Source organism: Brienomyrus brachyistius, chromosome 21 (assembly GCF_023856365.1).
Source record: "Brienomyrus brachyistius isolate T26 chromosome 21, BBRACH_0.4, whole genome shotgun sequence".
Lineage (NCBI taxonomy): Eukaryota > Metazoa > Chordata > Actinopteri > Osteoglossiformes > Mormyridae > Brienomyrus > Brienomyrus brachyistius.
Genome location: NC_064553.1, coordinates 11,460,540 through 11,477,130, shown reverse-complemented (window position 1 = coordinate 11,477,130; position 16,591 = coordinate 11,460,540). Strand labels below are relative to the sequence as shown.

Sequence of the window (16,591 nt, the reverse complement as noted above, 5' to 3'; positions counted from 1 at the left end):
CAGTTATGTCCATCCCTGTTTATACGGTAGATGTCTTTTGGCTTAGAGACTTACTTCAGTTGAACTCGCATAATATTTTTCCACCTGAGATCACAATGTCCAGGACTAGGGTGACCAGATTCTTGGAACAGTACCGTTAGGTCATTGAAGAGCATAGCTGGACAGCAGTAACAGGAAGAGCCAGCACAAACCCCGACATAAATAAACCACTCAGAGGAAACTGAGGTAACATTTTCAAACCGTGTGCTTCAAATGTAAATCCTGCCACTATGTCACGTCCCCCTGCTTCAGGGTCTGTTTATTGCCAAAACGAGTGTGATAGGTTTGATTTCCATGGCAACGGGGCTCCCATGCACTTTCTAAAAGAGCCTGGCAGATTGGTGGGAGATGAATGGAGAGGCGTCCTGATTCATATAGCGCTCTGCTGTATATTTGGGCAAATCTGCCGACAGTAAGGAGCCGCTAGAACTGAAACGTGCCTCGTTACACATGGCTCTGCAACAAGCACTGTTAAAAGTGCAAATATAAATAATATGTGGTGTGAATGCTTATAAAAATAACTTCAACATCAATAAACAAGGCTTACATTGATAAAATATGCTTTTGAATTTGCTTTTGTATAAGACAATTGTATGTAAATAATATTGACATATGTTGAAAGGTCCTGATTTTGTTCAATGGTAAATTTTCTTCAACCAGACACTTGTTTCAGGGGAATTATTCATTCCAAAGTCCAGAATTCCCAGGACATGGAAGATGACCAAATGATATTACATGATATTTGTCCAGTGTTTGTTCTCCATGTGGGAGCACGGACACATGGCTGTATTCCTATCTTCGTGGGGACCATCCCCAGTACTAACCTTAGCCATAAGTAACCAAACAAAATTACTTTCGGTATTCATGGATTTTCATGAAATGGAGCTTCCCGAAAAAATGGTCCTCACAATGTGAAAATAACAGGTTTTTATCACATTGGGGGGACTTTTGGTCATCACAATGTAATATATTCACAACCACACACACACACTGTTGAGACGGCTTCCTTAGATGATCTTTGAGACTGATTTGTTCTGGGAAGAAAATGTTCATGCTGATCTCATTGTTCGTGAAGTACAACACAAGGTACTTGATGGTCCGGTGGGTGCAATGTTCCAGCCAAGCGAAATTGCAATATGGCATGAAACCCAAAGTACAAAACCTTTCAGCTTCTGTTAAGAGCATAAAGAACATTCATTTGAAAAGCGACACAAAACATGGGCTGGGGGAGGGGTTAGGCATCGGGAACAGCGTAGTCGCATCTTGCGATTCCGCATTGAGTCATTAACTCGCGTCATTTTAATAAAGCTCGTCAGTGACGTTCGAAAACTAGCTGAAGACTTTACTTCGTACAACGTTTAACTGCAGTTTGGGGAATCACACAGTAACGAAATGAGGAACAATGAGAGCCACAGTTCCTCTGAAACAGCACGCCGCCACACTCCTACAGGAAAGCCGGCACCCCTGGTGGTCATGCCTGGTCTACACCTGCTAAGCCCTCTGTCACGGATAAACGACCTCTACTCTGCCGCTAACCTTGTGTCCAGTATCGATCTGTGCTCCGCAGATTAGATTCCATTAGAGATGTTTACGTTGTATCCTAATGACAGGCGCTTATATGACAAACGAAAAACAATGTTACTCAGATTAAGATCTTCAGGTGATCAACAGATAAAACGTACCGTAAATAAAGCGCAAAGTGAAAAGTAATATGATTACTAAAGGTGCACCGTCCTTAAAAATCCCTTTATTCATCTAGTACTCGAGCAGCATTACCTTTCATAAACACGGACTGTCTATGTATGCAATACAATTCTTAAAAAATTTTGCTTATTGTCCTAAACTGCCTAGACTGTGATTAACTGTGACATTCAGATACCTCAGACACCCACTGAAACATTACTCTCTGGGAATTGTGAAAGGGTAATTGTTTTTTTTTTAATTAATCTATTAACTTTAATTTATAAATAAGGCCCTTTGGATTTTTTTGTATAGAAAATGATGATTTCTGGTCTGCTGGAGCATGCCTGAGTGTGCCCGTGAGTATAAGCCAATGAGTATGGAACCCACCCAATAAAAAAATTCCTGATAAAACAAATCATGGACAAAGCAGACTGTGAGAGTAGAGACTTGAGTATGATATCAAGGCACATGGAGATCAAAGGTAAAGCATTCTGTGATGAAACCCACTTATGTCTTATGAGTGACTGAATCAGCGTTTGTCAGAGGAGAAGCTTGCAGATATGGGAAAAGGCATTTTAGGTAGGTAGGTGGCAACAGATTCAGTGCTGAGACTCTTGCAGTCGTGTGACGGCGGCTCTGCCGTTCACTCAGTACCAGCTTCAGCTGCCAAGTCAGGACCTTCTGTAGGACATTGAAGAGAATTCCCTCATCATGGACACAGCCAACTGTAAACCAGGTGTCACTTGAAGTCGAAGGCTGTTTCTCAGTATGTGTACTTACCACAAATATTAAGGATGGACTGGTTGCCCCCTCGCCAAACGAGAACAATCCCATGATTCATTGCATCCCAAGTTAGTTCTTGGGTGGCGAGTTGGCAAGACCGCTCTTGCCAAGACCACAAGCACAATCTTTGCATTCTTGGTATTGAGAAACACTCAGAGTTTCAGGTAAGCAACTGAATATATTTCCAAAGTACATTATTCATAAGCAACTTAGCGGCTCGGCAGATAGCATCGTCCAGTGTGTGGGCGATGGACAGGCTTCCTGTCTGGGCGGTCACCTGCCTTGTGCTCTGTGCTGCCTGAGATAGGTCTCATGACCCAGTCCTGGATAGCCAGAAAATAAATGTCAACTAAGTTCTTCTTGAACTTGGATTGTTGTTGTTTTGTCGTGCCTCGGGGTCTGCCAATTGTTGCCCTCGAATAAAACGCTTGATCTGGGTCAGTTCAGCCTGAAGACGGACAAATAGATCAAAGGTCATTGAAATTATGGGGTATCGACAAAAGCTGTCCCTGTCCTGTTTTTGTTTATGACACACAGCTGGAGGGAGAACCTGCTGCATGGGGAATCTGTTTATGAGTCTTTTTTTATATAACAATAAGCAATGAAAGTGGAAAATTAATTTCCCACAAGGCTACATTATTACTTGGCAGAAGGAGAGGGGGGTGTCCTCATGGTGGCCCACATCTGATGGAAAATTCAAGGCTCCCTTTCAGAAAAATACGTAAGACCTGCTAATAATTCTGGCCGTTACACTGTCACACAGATGCCAGGGACTCATTCATGTATATGTATGTGAATCATGTTTACACCTCTGATTAAAATTCAGTAGGGCATGCATTTTTGATCCTTGCATTGCTTGTTTAATACATCAATCAAATCAATCGTCGTACCTTTTTAAATTATCATCATGGTGGATCCAAATGGCGGTTTTCCAGCGGGAACCACTGACAAGCATCATTTCTAACTTCCGGAATATAACTGACAGGAGATCTAAAGTGGGGAAAAGTAATTATGCAAAAAACATTAAGCAGTAATTTTCAAAACCAGTTTCATTTATAGAGGCTGCCTCTCTCAATGGTGTATTTTGTCAGTACCCAATTACTCATTTTAAAGGGGTGGGTGCTGACGTCATTTACGTTAAGAAGCAAGAAGTGTGGAACACATGGGAGTGATTTTAATTTCCCTACGACCTCTCCTGGAAACCAGTTGGATGCATATGGAGACTTTGAATTTAATTTCTCCCTTTTCTTTAATTCGTAGGTTATTTTTACTTTCAAATCACAGTAATACAAAAATGAAATGTATGAAAAAATACATTTTCCCTTTTGTTTGGAATTTAGAAAAGTTTGACAATCTTGATTAGCTCCCAGAACAGATATCGAGGTTCTCTATACAGCCCCACATGATCCATTCCTGCATACTCCCTTGTCCAATTCTTGAGCACAAAATGGGGGAATGCAGAAGAACCTTGGATGAGCTGAGGGTCTGGCTGCTGGTCCACAGTAAAACTTGATGACATCATCCGGAACCTCCTGCACATTCATCTAGTCCATACCCATCATTTGATACTATCTAGCATTTCGTTTACTTCCTTCTAAGTTAAGGCTAAACAAGCCCATAGACCAGGGGTGGCAAATATTATCCACAAAGGGTCGGTGTGTGTGCAGGCTTTTGGGGTAACCTTTAGATCAGCTGTTCAAACCCAGGTGTGAGGACTCTTCAGCCAATCAGTCCTCTAATTAGTGACCTAATTAGGGAGTTTCAGCGAAAACCTGCACAAACGACCACCCTTTGTGGCTAAGATTGACCACCCTTGCAATAGACCATCAAGCCTATAGCCTAACGTTGTGGTAGAACTGAACTGGCTGGGGTCCGGCTCCAGCTAAACCAGATTCCCCGTCATGGTGTAGAGGGCAAGTCAGCAGGCAAATCACAATTCTGAATTATAAAGTTATGATAAATGGTTACCCATCAGTCTGTCAGCATCATAATGAGTCCAATTTGATAAATGACGTGTCTTTGCACTTGTGACTTAATTGCAAACTTGCATAAGAGCAAGTGAATAGAGCTCACCTTCATCGAAAGCACTTATGATTTTCAGAGTCAAATAATGGCTATTTGGGTAGTACAACACATGGCTGTATATCAATATATGTGTGAGTATATCAATAAAACTAAGAATAGCTGAGGTGAGTCAGGAATCCCATAATTCCCTGCGCCAGACAGGCTCCCATCCGTCATGCCACCGTCATCCTGACCTTCTCCGCATGTCCACAAAGCAGCTCCCTGTGAAGGTCACCCGTCCAACAGCGGTAATTAAATCACGTGGCCCGGCTCGTATTTCTCCGGTGCCCTACTGCCCGTGAGTGGGTATTAATTAAACTGGGCTCGGTACGGCCTGGTGCCTGACGGCTCTGCGATGAGGGATCCGTCCAGGCCATGCCGGCCTCACGACCTTCCAGTTGAGGGTCGCCGCTTTGCCGAGGAGCATATTGATAGTAGGTGAAAGTTCTTTCAGATCCTGTACTGGGAGGCTGAGATCTTCTGTGCAGTCAAAGAAGGACAGAGAGGCCATTAACATCATACCTCTTCTTGACGTGCCATCTGTCCTCCAGGATATGCTAGGCCGCACACATTCACTGAATGCCTACTACTTTGGTCTTTACGGCTGTGAAACGTAAGAGTAAAGTGCTATTGAACAGGGGGAACGCGTGATATTTGTCTAACCACACTTTCCCCTTAAAGCTCTCGCAGTCTCTACCTCTATCCATTTTACCTAACAGAAGGATAGTGAAGCAGTCGCTGGGAGAGTAGGACACCTGGCAGGTAAAAGTAGGCCAGTGAGCAACAAAAATAACTCTACCATCAATGTAATGCATCTCATCAGTGCTGAAGTTTTCAGTGACATTTCAGCTATTACACTTATCAATATTTATTAAATTGTTATACATTATATTAAATACTAACTTTATTGTTATATATTGAGTTCCCTGCCTGGCACTTGTAGCCTCTGGGATATGCTCCAGACCCACCACAACCCTGAATAGAACAAGCAGTAGCAGAAAATATATGGATGCATGGATGGATGGATGGATGGATGAATGGATGGATGGATGGATATAATTATCTCTCACATGTTCATGCTTACTGCAGTCTTCTGACGTGTGCTTTCAGGAATAGGCAAATGCACAAATATAGGAAATGGCACAATTTCTTACTGTATGACAAAAGAATTTTAATGTGATTCCTGGAAAGCAAGAATGGAATTTTTTTAGGGGGGATTTGGCCTTTTGGGGATTTTTAATTGATTTTCAAAGGACATTTTACACATGAGTCCTATGGCTAGAAAGCAAAATTTCTTCCACAACCAGTTTTAATCCTAAGACGTGAGGGTGCAAAGGAGAGTCAATGCTGATGAGATAAAAAATATTCAACATGGGTATTTTTCTGATAGATAGATAGATAGATAGATAGATAGATAGATAGATAGATAGATAGATAGATAGATAGATAGATAGATAGATAGATAGATAGATAGATAGATAGATAGCCGTTAGAACTGCTTTCTGTTTAATATCTCAGTAGTTCTGTACTCAGGACTGACAGCTGTTTTATTTTTACACCCCCACCCCCCGAAAAAAGACTGCTAAGTACAGTTGAGAGATATGGCTCCATGTTCCACCTAACAACTGACAGCGAAGTGCTGTCCCTGGGTAGGACATGCACACCCAAGACCGAACATCAGAGGAAGTAACTGTGTCTTTTTTCAAGGCTTTCGCTGTTTGTGTCCTGGTTTGTATTCTGCTGCCCATCACCGTGCTCTCCTCACACTAGCCTACCGTCTCACTGCAGACCTCGTATTCCCATGCTGCGAGAGGTCAGCGTGCTCAGACATTTTCTCCTGTCCCTAGCATAGGCATTGTTTTTTTTTTTTCATTGCCTCGGGTCTTTTTCCACTCAGATCTTTGCTACAGTATAACATTAACTGATATGTTACACCACAATGCTATTCTTGGTAAATGTCTGTTAAGGGTACAAGGTGGAAATAAATCTACCGGAATTTCCATGAAATTACACTTTGAGGTGTGAACGTCTGAATATATTGTGTTAATAATATGCATGCTTTTAAAAAAGCACTCGGTGTGGTGCGCAGTTACATCCGCGAATGATTTTGGTGCAAGTCACACAAGGGCTGAGTACCTATTATACTTATAATGCCTTGATTATTTTCTTTTTTCTAAGCACTATAGTATGTATTGTTCTAAACCAAAAAAAAAAAAAAAATATATATATATATATATATATATATATATATATATATATTTATTTTTTTTTTAATATAATGAATCATAGGTTGAGCCCAAATTAGCATCTAGTACAAAACTTCACACACACACACATACACACACACACAAAACCATGATTGTTCATTACTGCATGCATTCTCAACAGGCTTAAAACATCGTCATTTAATAACTATCAACATAAAAAAAACAGCACATATATGACGTCTGTTGCTGATCCGAAGGGCAGGCAGACCCTGTGGTGACGACCGCCATCATCGGCTGACGGGACCTGAAGGAAGGCCAACGGCAGTAAGACACGGTAATTGCCCCGTTCACGTCATTAAACGGTTCAGTTACAGCTTTATGACCTTTTAAACCTTCTATTATCTCCTAGTCTGTTGGAAGTTGACATTCATTTTTTGATTTTTTTTTTCCAGAGTATGAATTATTTCCAAGTCTTGAGTTCTATACCTCAGGTTACCGTTTATATTGGAGCCATCTAAGAGGATCACCAAAAGCCAACTGAGAGTAATCTGACTGTCCAGTATTAACAAGAAATATATAACACACAAAAGTTGTGCCACATAATTAGTATTATTAAGTGTCATTTGGTGCTGGAGTACAATGAAGATATTCTTGCTCTTGTTACCAGATGTGAGGGTATCACTGCTATGGACACTTCGGTAGCTACGGGAGATCCATTCAGGTGACATGTATCCTGACCCAGCAGTGCCCCGTTCAAACTTAGTTTAGCCATCGTTGAAAAGAGGTGTCCAGTATTTACAAAATGACCAGGCGCAGCGCTGTGGGAACAAACAACACGATACCACAACGCATTTTCTCAGTGATGTTGTTTTCCATGCTTTCTGTGTCATCCGAATTCTCCGAAAAGGGGACCGCAAATGAGATAAGGACTTTTCCCGCCGGTGGCGGGGAGGGAGGGGCAGGGCAGGCGGGCGACAACACCAGGAATCCTCATAGGTGTAAAATCAGCCGAGTGCTTTGATCCCAACGACAGAAGTCAGGCCTCCTGGCTCCACGGAGAACCCCATCGAGACTGAGATGTTGGTGAGTAATGGAACAGAATAACAGGAAAGAGTACAACACTAACTTAATGCAATCTGGTTAGGCAACATTACAATGTACGACGAATGAGTAACCTGAGAATCCTTCTGATTAAACTAAATATTGTAACAGACCACAAGCCAGTGACCTCAGAAAAACCTTCTGCTCTGTGTCGCCCTGTCTGCACTTTAATCCAGTAAAATCTTATTACGGTTTACAGAAAACTGTACCGGCGTCGTTTTACACAACCTGCCATTCAGAAGTATAAGGTGGCCTTTCAACGCACTCGGCCTTATTCTTGTGAAATCGTTCATCTCCGATCCACTAGGGCCTTCACACACTTTAAGGTCACCAGGTCAGTTTTCCGGGGATTGGCACGGATTTGCCACGCATGTCAAAAAAAGATAGCACCACCCAGTTCAAATTTTATTAAGCAGGGTTCTCATGTGACACTATGCTTGACTGCCCGTGGATAGGTGTAGGTCATGCCATAAGCCAGGGCAGTCCGATCTTCCATGGTCACATCACTGATGCTCAGATGCTCACATTGCTTTCTGACGTACTTGAAAAAAAAAAGAATAAATTTAATTTGCAGAAGCACATTAGAATGTTCTAGTTTTGCCACATCCTGTTCACAAGTGTTGCTCTCCTTCTCAAGGCATACATACACATTGAGCAAAACTTGGGGTCAGCCATTTATATGGCTCCCCCGGAACATTTTATGGGGGGGGCATTGTTCGAGGACCCAACCGAGACATAGCTACTCTGCCAAGCAAAACGTTCGAACCAACAGCCTTCCGACCACAAGCGTAGAGGGCTAACCCTCTGACCCACACACCATACCTCACATCTCTTGTTCCAGTAGATAAAACCACTTTCAGATCCCAGGAGATGTTCTGCTATCGGGGAAGCAACTGACAGGGAGTGAGTCTGACTCTACTGACCCAGCCAGGGTAGTCAGTATCCCTCTGTATCCACATGGGAGTCCACATCCTGTACAGTCATTGCTTCTGTCTTCATATCCCTGTTGCCTTTTCTCTATTTAGTGATTTATATTTTCCCGGAGAAAACTCATAAATAAAACAAATTGTAACATTATTTCCAGCAGTAGGTCCTTCTGATTTAACTAACTGCTGAAAATGACATGTTGACCATATCTATAATGCCACATCTGTGTTTTCAAAAATAGGTCAGTGGGTGCTCCAAAGAAATAGGTTAGTCGCCGTTACATGAGCACTTGTTGGGCTTTCAGAATAGCTCAGATTGTTTTTTCTCAATTAAAGCATCACACTTAAAATAGACAGTGTTTGCAAGCGTGGGCCAGAGCACTACTCACTGCAGACAAACACCAACGCCCACTCATGCCCGGAATGTGTGAATCAAAAGCTGCTAGATCATATAACAACCAACTTGAGCAGACCAGATAAAGTTCAGGTAGTACAAAACTAGCAACGTTGGTAGCTGTGATGCATTTTGAAAAGGTACTAGTGAAGTACAGCCAAGACTGATGAAGAAGCATAAAATTTTAAATACAAGGCATGTGACCTGTCTGTGTATGTCTGTACTGATAATGTGCTTCAGTTTAAATTCTTCTGAAACTGGTCTGTCCCTCTAGTTGTTCTTTCTGTCCATCCTGAAAACGATGAGGTACTCTAAGGTTTGAGCTCCGTGTAGCTGGGCAAGCTAGCAAATTAATATAAATTACATTGTGTTCCACATTGTAGAGACTGACAACTTACCTCACCTTACCTTACCTACCTGTGTACATTACAAAACCCTCCACTTGTGCACATCTGCAAGTCGTGCGAGGAACTGGCCAAACACATCCTCCATCAATGAAATGATTTAAACATAAAACAAGTGTGTATGTTTTAAAAAATAACATTGCAGAATATACCATGGAGCACAAACAAACAATCACTCTTGTTTCTTTTGAGCCAAGAACATCACTTTCAATAGGCATGATCACGCTTTGTGGGCTCCTCAAATATGAAATCTAACACTTTGACAATGAAACCGCATATGGAATAACTGGTATACATTTACTGTACTATTCCTGCTGTCAGATTCGATGAATTTTCAGGTCCCATATACCCAGCTCTCACATCATCTCCCCATGTTTAGGGAGGGGTCCTGTTACAGTCCGAAACAGAAGCTCAGGTGAGCGGATGTCTCTAAAATGTCCAGTTATGGACCAGAATCCCATCTCGGGTGGACAATGGTGTGTGAACTGTGCCTTCTGATATATACCGTGAAATTGCACTAGCAATGAAAGATGAATGATTTAGTTGTATAAATACTGTCTTAATACTTGATAATACATATGCTAATTAAAATGCCTATTTGCTTAATGTGGAAGGTAAGTCACAGCAGAGGTGATTCTAGGGACTCTGGGGGCCCTAAGCAAAAACCCCCATGCCCCCCCCCCCCCCCCCCCCAACACCCCCTCCCCAGCATGGAAACATTTATTACCTTTATTTAACTGTGATGTGTAAATTTATAACATTAACAGAGAATTTCACTTTTGTGAAAAAAATAATGCACAAATAAAGCATATTTGTAGTTGCAGTGTAGTATGTAATCGGCTGCCCTTGGGGGCCCCCCTCCCAGCTCAATGGTCCCCTCCCAGCTCGGGGCCCCAGGCCATTACCTGCCCAGCCTGTCCTGTTGCTGTGCCTCTGAATCACACACGGCTTCACCTACTGTACTACAAAAAACCACATGTTTCAAAAGCCACTAAATACCCAAATTCCTGTTTTTTCTGTTGTTTAGTAGGTATAGGAGGGAGACTATTAACTTATTTTGATTTCAGTCCATTTCTCGCTCGCCCCCAACAGACCGACCGAGAATGACGACTGCACAAAAATATGTCATGTTTTGACTGATATTGAGAGCTGGGAGTTTATGGGATAGCGGTTAAGGCTGTGAGCTTGTACCCTGAAGGCTGTAGTACCCTTAAAGAGACTATTCTAACTAAATATTCCCAATAAAGTGGTAGACATCGCTTTGAGGAAAGTATGGGTACTCACAGAGCGATCAGTTGACGTGACAAAAGACCACGTGAAAGAAGAGCACGCTCACGTGGGCCGGATGATGGCACAATGAGCAGTCAGATGTTCTTCAGTCCATATGTAAGTGTGATGAGGTCCAGGAAAAGAATGGAATGTGGGCAGAACGTGTTACAAACGGCCTCTTACTGTTCCGACAAGCTTTTGTTCGATAAATTGCTGTTATGACCCTTTCAGCCATAGATGTCAACACCTCACCAACTCTGATGATGATGTTGGACGCCTCATCCCAGATCTTGTAGATTCAGAAGATTATGAGCTCAGTGAAGAAGGGCTTGTCTTCATGTTTTCTAGACAATTTGGAATTGGTTGATCTGTGCAAGTTGTGAGAAACTCCCGTTGATATATCAGTAAAATATTAGGTTCTTTCTTGTTTTTAATTTGTTGAAGCTCGTCCCATTTTGTTTTATTCACTCAGTCGTCAGGCATCAAGCACCACCTCTGTTCATGACAGATAGTTTCCTTCCTGATAACGTTTGTGTGACTCTAACTATCTGCTTTCCAGCCAAGAATAGAATTTACGTGGCAAATGCGTCAGAATTTAGGGTGCTTCAAAGAAGAAAGTGAGGAACTGTCATTCACTTGGTGTGGACTTAGTTTATGTTTTTCCTTTTGTGAATTAACTTTTCATGGACGAAATGTTATGAATGAGTTATGAGGCCCATTTTTTTCCTCTGACACACAAATGAAAAAATGTCTGATGCAATAGTTAAGAGAAGAAGAAGGTTTAAGAGAAGAAAGGTTTTTGTCAAAAGATGGAAGTTTTTAAAGGAAAAAAGTACTGGCTTGATATTTTGAATACAGGAAATATATTTGTTTTCACGTCCTAGTTTTCCAACATGATTCTGGAACCACCCTGTTCTTGCTGGGGCCTTGAAATCGCCCTAAATCGGAAAGCTACTGGGAAAACAAAATTCTGAACTTGACATCTGTGATTCCAGCACATTTTTTGAAGTACGTGTAATGATACACAGAGAAATATGCCGACTTTCCTCACTTCTGACATTAAACCAGATGGCTCTGAATAGAGAATGCAGAGTTTGTCTGCCATAATCCCGGAAAATCGTCATTATACATTAAAAAGTCGCCATGTGGGGAAATTAGCATATCCAGCAGCTTGCTGTATTGTTTCCTTTGATGTGAGATGGATAAAACTTACGCCAAAAAACTATTCTAATCTATTATTCAATGGTATCCATGCCTCCAGAATTGCCTTTGCATTTAATACAGCAGCCTTCGAGGGGAAATATATACATGTACATGTTATTTGTTTTGGTACATTTGTTATGTCCACTTTGTTGTGTTTTGTTTTTTGAGAACATTTGGTTTCCAAGAAATGTGCAATTTACAACCACCCCCCCCCCCCCCCAATTTTCTCATGAGGAAATGAACAGAGCAGGGCTGTTGTTATGCGATCTAACTGCTAGGGCAAAAGTGAAAACTCATTTCTCGGACTGAAGTCTTTTTCCTTTTTTCTCCTTCATAATCGCACCTATTTATGCATGCACAGAGACCTTGACCACCACAGCGGCAAAACAGCTTTCATCGCAGCGTTTGTGCTGCTCTGATGGTGTCTGTGTTCAAGGATCTCTGTGCCCTGTCCTTCATAGTTTCTGCCTCATAAGTACCTGACAGGACAGTTAAGCATGCGTAGATATGCTAAATAGATTACACAGATTACCCGCAACTGGCATGATGCAACCTTACATATCTACACCTACCTGCAGATGGCCTACTAACCTAGTAATCTATTAATGCTTTTAAGATCACGCCTATCGATGCTCCTTTGCTCAGCCTTGGGTTTGGTTGTGTTTGCCTGCTTGGTTCTGGCAATCTGGTTTGTTGGATGTGTTTACTGCTTACCTGGGTGGCTGAGGGAGCTCTGCATGTGACTAGAAGGTCTGTGGTCAGCAGGATGATGTCACCATTGTGCCCCTGAGCAAAGCCCTTAACCTCCAACTGTTCCCAGGACCGTCAGACCCAAAAAACAAAAAACGCATCCCTTTGGCCAAAAGTATCTGCTAAATGTTTGCATTTGGGTGATGTTTCCATTTGTCTGTGCCTTATTTCACACTTTGTTATATATAATTTTGTCCTGACATTGTGACATCAAGTGACAGCTGTTTATTATGAATGACTTTGTTTAGGGTTATATAAACTGGGCACAGGGGGAGATACGCGGGGGATATGTCCCCTCTTAATGTGGTGTCATTGCCTCCCCTCCCTCCCCCAGTATCTCCCCTGCACCTGCGACTTTGTCCATTGCTAAGTGTATTGGCAAACAGCACTTACTGTACAAGCACCGCGTGTCCATTTAAACATGTCTGGTTTGAGAAACACAGGATCCGCTGCAAATAAAACTAGGCTTTTTTTTATGTGTAATACCCCCCCCCCCCCCCCCCCCCCCCCCCGCCCCCAAGGAGCTTTCCTCTTCTGCGGTTTAAGCAGTCAGAATTTGACTATTACTAGTAAATCAAAACAGGGCCATATTGGGCTAATATATCCTGGGGCTGTTTGTTCACAAGCTGTGTTTATGATGTAAATAGTAACCAGAGATGTTGTTTATTGACTGACACACGTCTTGTGCTGGTAAATGGGGGTGAGAGCTACGCCCTGCAAAAGGGTGGCTGTGGTTTCACCTTTATACAGATCAAACAGAGCCTTTGCCTAGAATAAACGGTTCAGGAAATGACTGTATTGCAGGTGGATTAGTGAGGTGGGTGTTATGTGCTAGACTTGTTTACTTTTTTTTCCTGATAAAGGTAGGGTTATTATTGTTAACTAAATCTATTAAAGAACTCTTTTGTGAACTTAAATAAGATAGAAAAGTGAAATAAAAAACATCCAACAAAACAAAAAATATAAACATTGGTTCTGAAACTAACTGAAATAAAAGTCAAACATCAAACACTTTCTGATACCATTTTTAGTACCGTTTTGCCGAAGTAATTGTTTGTTTATCCTGAATAGCATTAATACTTGGAACATGCTTTGCTCACTTTGAGGACATTAATACATAATTAATGCATATTCATGTGGGATTTTCTAAAGATCAGACACATGAAATAGCTCAACCACTTTCCGTCTATGCCTAGAAATTAAATTGCTAACATTTAAACAGAAACTAAAATACATAACAAAATGATGTTATCTGCTGCGTAGGCCTGTGTAGAAATGTGTCGAAGGGCAGGTGCTCAGAGGTTAAAAAGGAGCACTCGGTACCTTTAAAGCTCACACAATTTCACGTTAAATAGTTTGTGCAAAATGGCCGGGTGCCCAAGCAACCCCAGCCTCCACCGTCTGCATGGGCCTGATCTTAGTTATAATTAGATACCGCTTCCTGTGAATGCAAGCCATTAATATTTGCATAGATCGCCATATTCAGTAATTTCTGTAAAGACATTTCTCCTTTTCCTCAGAATGGTTAGCGGAACCTACTGCACATGTGCAAAGCAAAACAAAGAGTCATATTTACACACCGGAATGAATTGGTGTGAAAAATAAGAGTTAAAAGCCAAATATTTATGTTTAGTGTTTTCTTGGTGCTTCAGTCAGCGTTATGCTGTCAGCGCCGTTCTCTGCGTCAGGAAGAAGAACACCGGACGTCCCGAGTCAGCCACGGGCCGGCTATGCAGTGCCGCGCACAGGAAACCAGGCCTTAAACAAACAAAATGCAAGCTCATGGTGGGAAACTCTGTGTTGCACAGTAGTTAAGAGGCACAGCAATGAGGTCATGCTACTGCATGACAAAGAGTAAGAAACCAGTGCCGATGTCTTACCTCACTGTCACCCCTGACTAATTAAAATTAGAGGAGTAACAGTAAAGTAACTGGCATCCCATCCAAGAGTAAACCCTGCCCTCTTGTACCCTGTGCTGATTCAGTAAAAGTTCAGGTCCTGAGTGCCCTTGATTATGAGAAGCAGTAGGAAGATGGATGGATGGAACAGTTATGCTTTCGCCAGTGGAGTTTCTAGCTATTTAAATCCTCAAGGATAGGCTTAAAATACTTGGGGCTCAGCTAAAAATACTCGGGGCTAAGCTTAAAATACTCGGGGCGCAGCTAAAAATACTCGGGGCCTTCGGTCGGACCTAACGACACCCATGGATTTTGCATATGTTTTGTTTACGTGACTCAGACAATGCGTGAAAGTCACTTAGCAGCACAAGACTCGCTACCTGAACATCTTGGGTGGTGAAGACTTGTTTTAGGTGAGTTATATTCAGAAGAACAGGAAAACACACAATGCTCATACCTCGACCATTCAACTGTCCAAAATTTACCAGCTCATTGATGGAATTTCCTACCTGTGCCACTCGCTGTTTAGATGAGATTGTTGCCTTCTCTGGAGTATCTGCATGGAACTGCAAATAAACCACAATTAAACACAGAATAACCTAATAATGGATAATTTTTTCAGTATCGTGAATCACATCTCAACCAATACCAAATTCCTGGCTTTCACACAGAAGTGTGACTAAAATGAAACTCTGAAAAAAATCCAGACAACAGAGATAGAAGATATAGTTCAAATATCTAGACTGTCCCTTCCAAACTTTTAATGGCATGTATTCAGTGACACTTTCTATGAATGCCATGCCTTATAACTGTCAATGGAAGATGCTGTAATGCTTTATTAATTGTTATACCGAACATATATTCTCTACTGATTGCAGAGCTCACAGCTAGAAACATTTCCAGAATATAGCAAATGCTATATAATATATTGGGTACACCCTCAGATTCTGAATTATAAGCATAAATCCCATCAATGAAACAAAATTATTGTAAAAATACCTAATTATTCAGCACATAAAGAAGGATTACTGACCTTGAATGGAAAACTGGTCACCACATTTTCGCTTAATGCGAGTCTCCTGGGAGACGAACTGGTGGCATTTTGGTAACAAATCCACATTTTAACCTCTTTTACCCCTAATGCAAAAGTAGTTAGAAATATGAAAATCAGACTCTTTTCTTTTAAATATGCACATTTTATCCTAGTTTTGATCTCAGTTTAGCCGCATTGTGAAACAATCTTTAATCATAATGCTGAACAAAACCCAAAGGAATCTGGAGCCAAAATGAAAAATAAATCTTATGCAAGCAAGCCGGCTCCCGACAAGAATCTGGCAAAGCTGAGCACTGGAGGAAAGTTCTTGATCTTTATATCCCACTCACTTCATTAATATCTTCAACTGGATCCCAGAAAATGGCAATGGTGGTTCAAAATATGCTGCTCTCTTAAACCAATATTCAAAGACCAAGGCTGTCAACATCTGTCTGATCCTTGACAAAATATGCTACGGACGTAGCAATTCAGTAGCCTTGTTGTAATATATGATTGGGATGAGGATGTGGGCACGTTGTTGCTGGAGAAGGTAGGTGATTGGGCCTGGGCCATATGACATCCCATAGTCAACTGCATCACCACCACACCCGAGATGTGACCCAGGCCAGTGCTCCATCAGCAGTGTGTGCTGTTACCCAGTGCTCCATCAGCAGTGTGTGCTGTTACCCAGTGCTCCATCAGCAGTGTGTGCTGTTGCCCAAGAGCTCCATCATTATTTACTCTTTAGGGTTATTTTTTGTTTAGTTGTTTCTTCTCATTGACTTCCTCAATCAGAAGGGCTTCCCAGCGACTATGGAAGAAAATATGCAATGAACC

The 16,591-nt window shown here is 41.7% G+C and overlaps 1 long non-coding RNA gene across 1 annotated transcript in view; it reads left to right on the top strand.

Moving 5' to 3' along the window:
• The window catches only part of LOC125716231 (uncharacterized), a 33,788-nt gene extending 26,106 nt beyond the window's left edge, over positions 1-7,682 (top strand). Inside the window, exons 2-3 of the long non-coding RNA XR_007384282.1 lie at positions 7,034-7,110; positions 7,229-7,682. This is a non-coding gene — a long non-coding RNA (uncharacterized LOC125716231). The remainder of the gene's footprint in view (positions 1-7,033; positions 7,111-7,228) is intronic.
• The last annotated feature ends 8,909 nt before the right edge of the window (positions 7,683-16,591 follow it).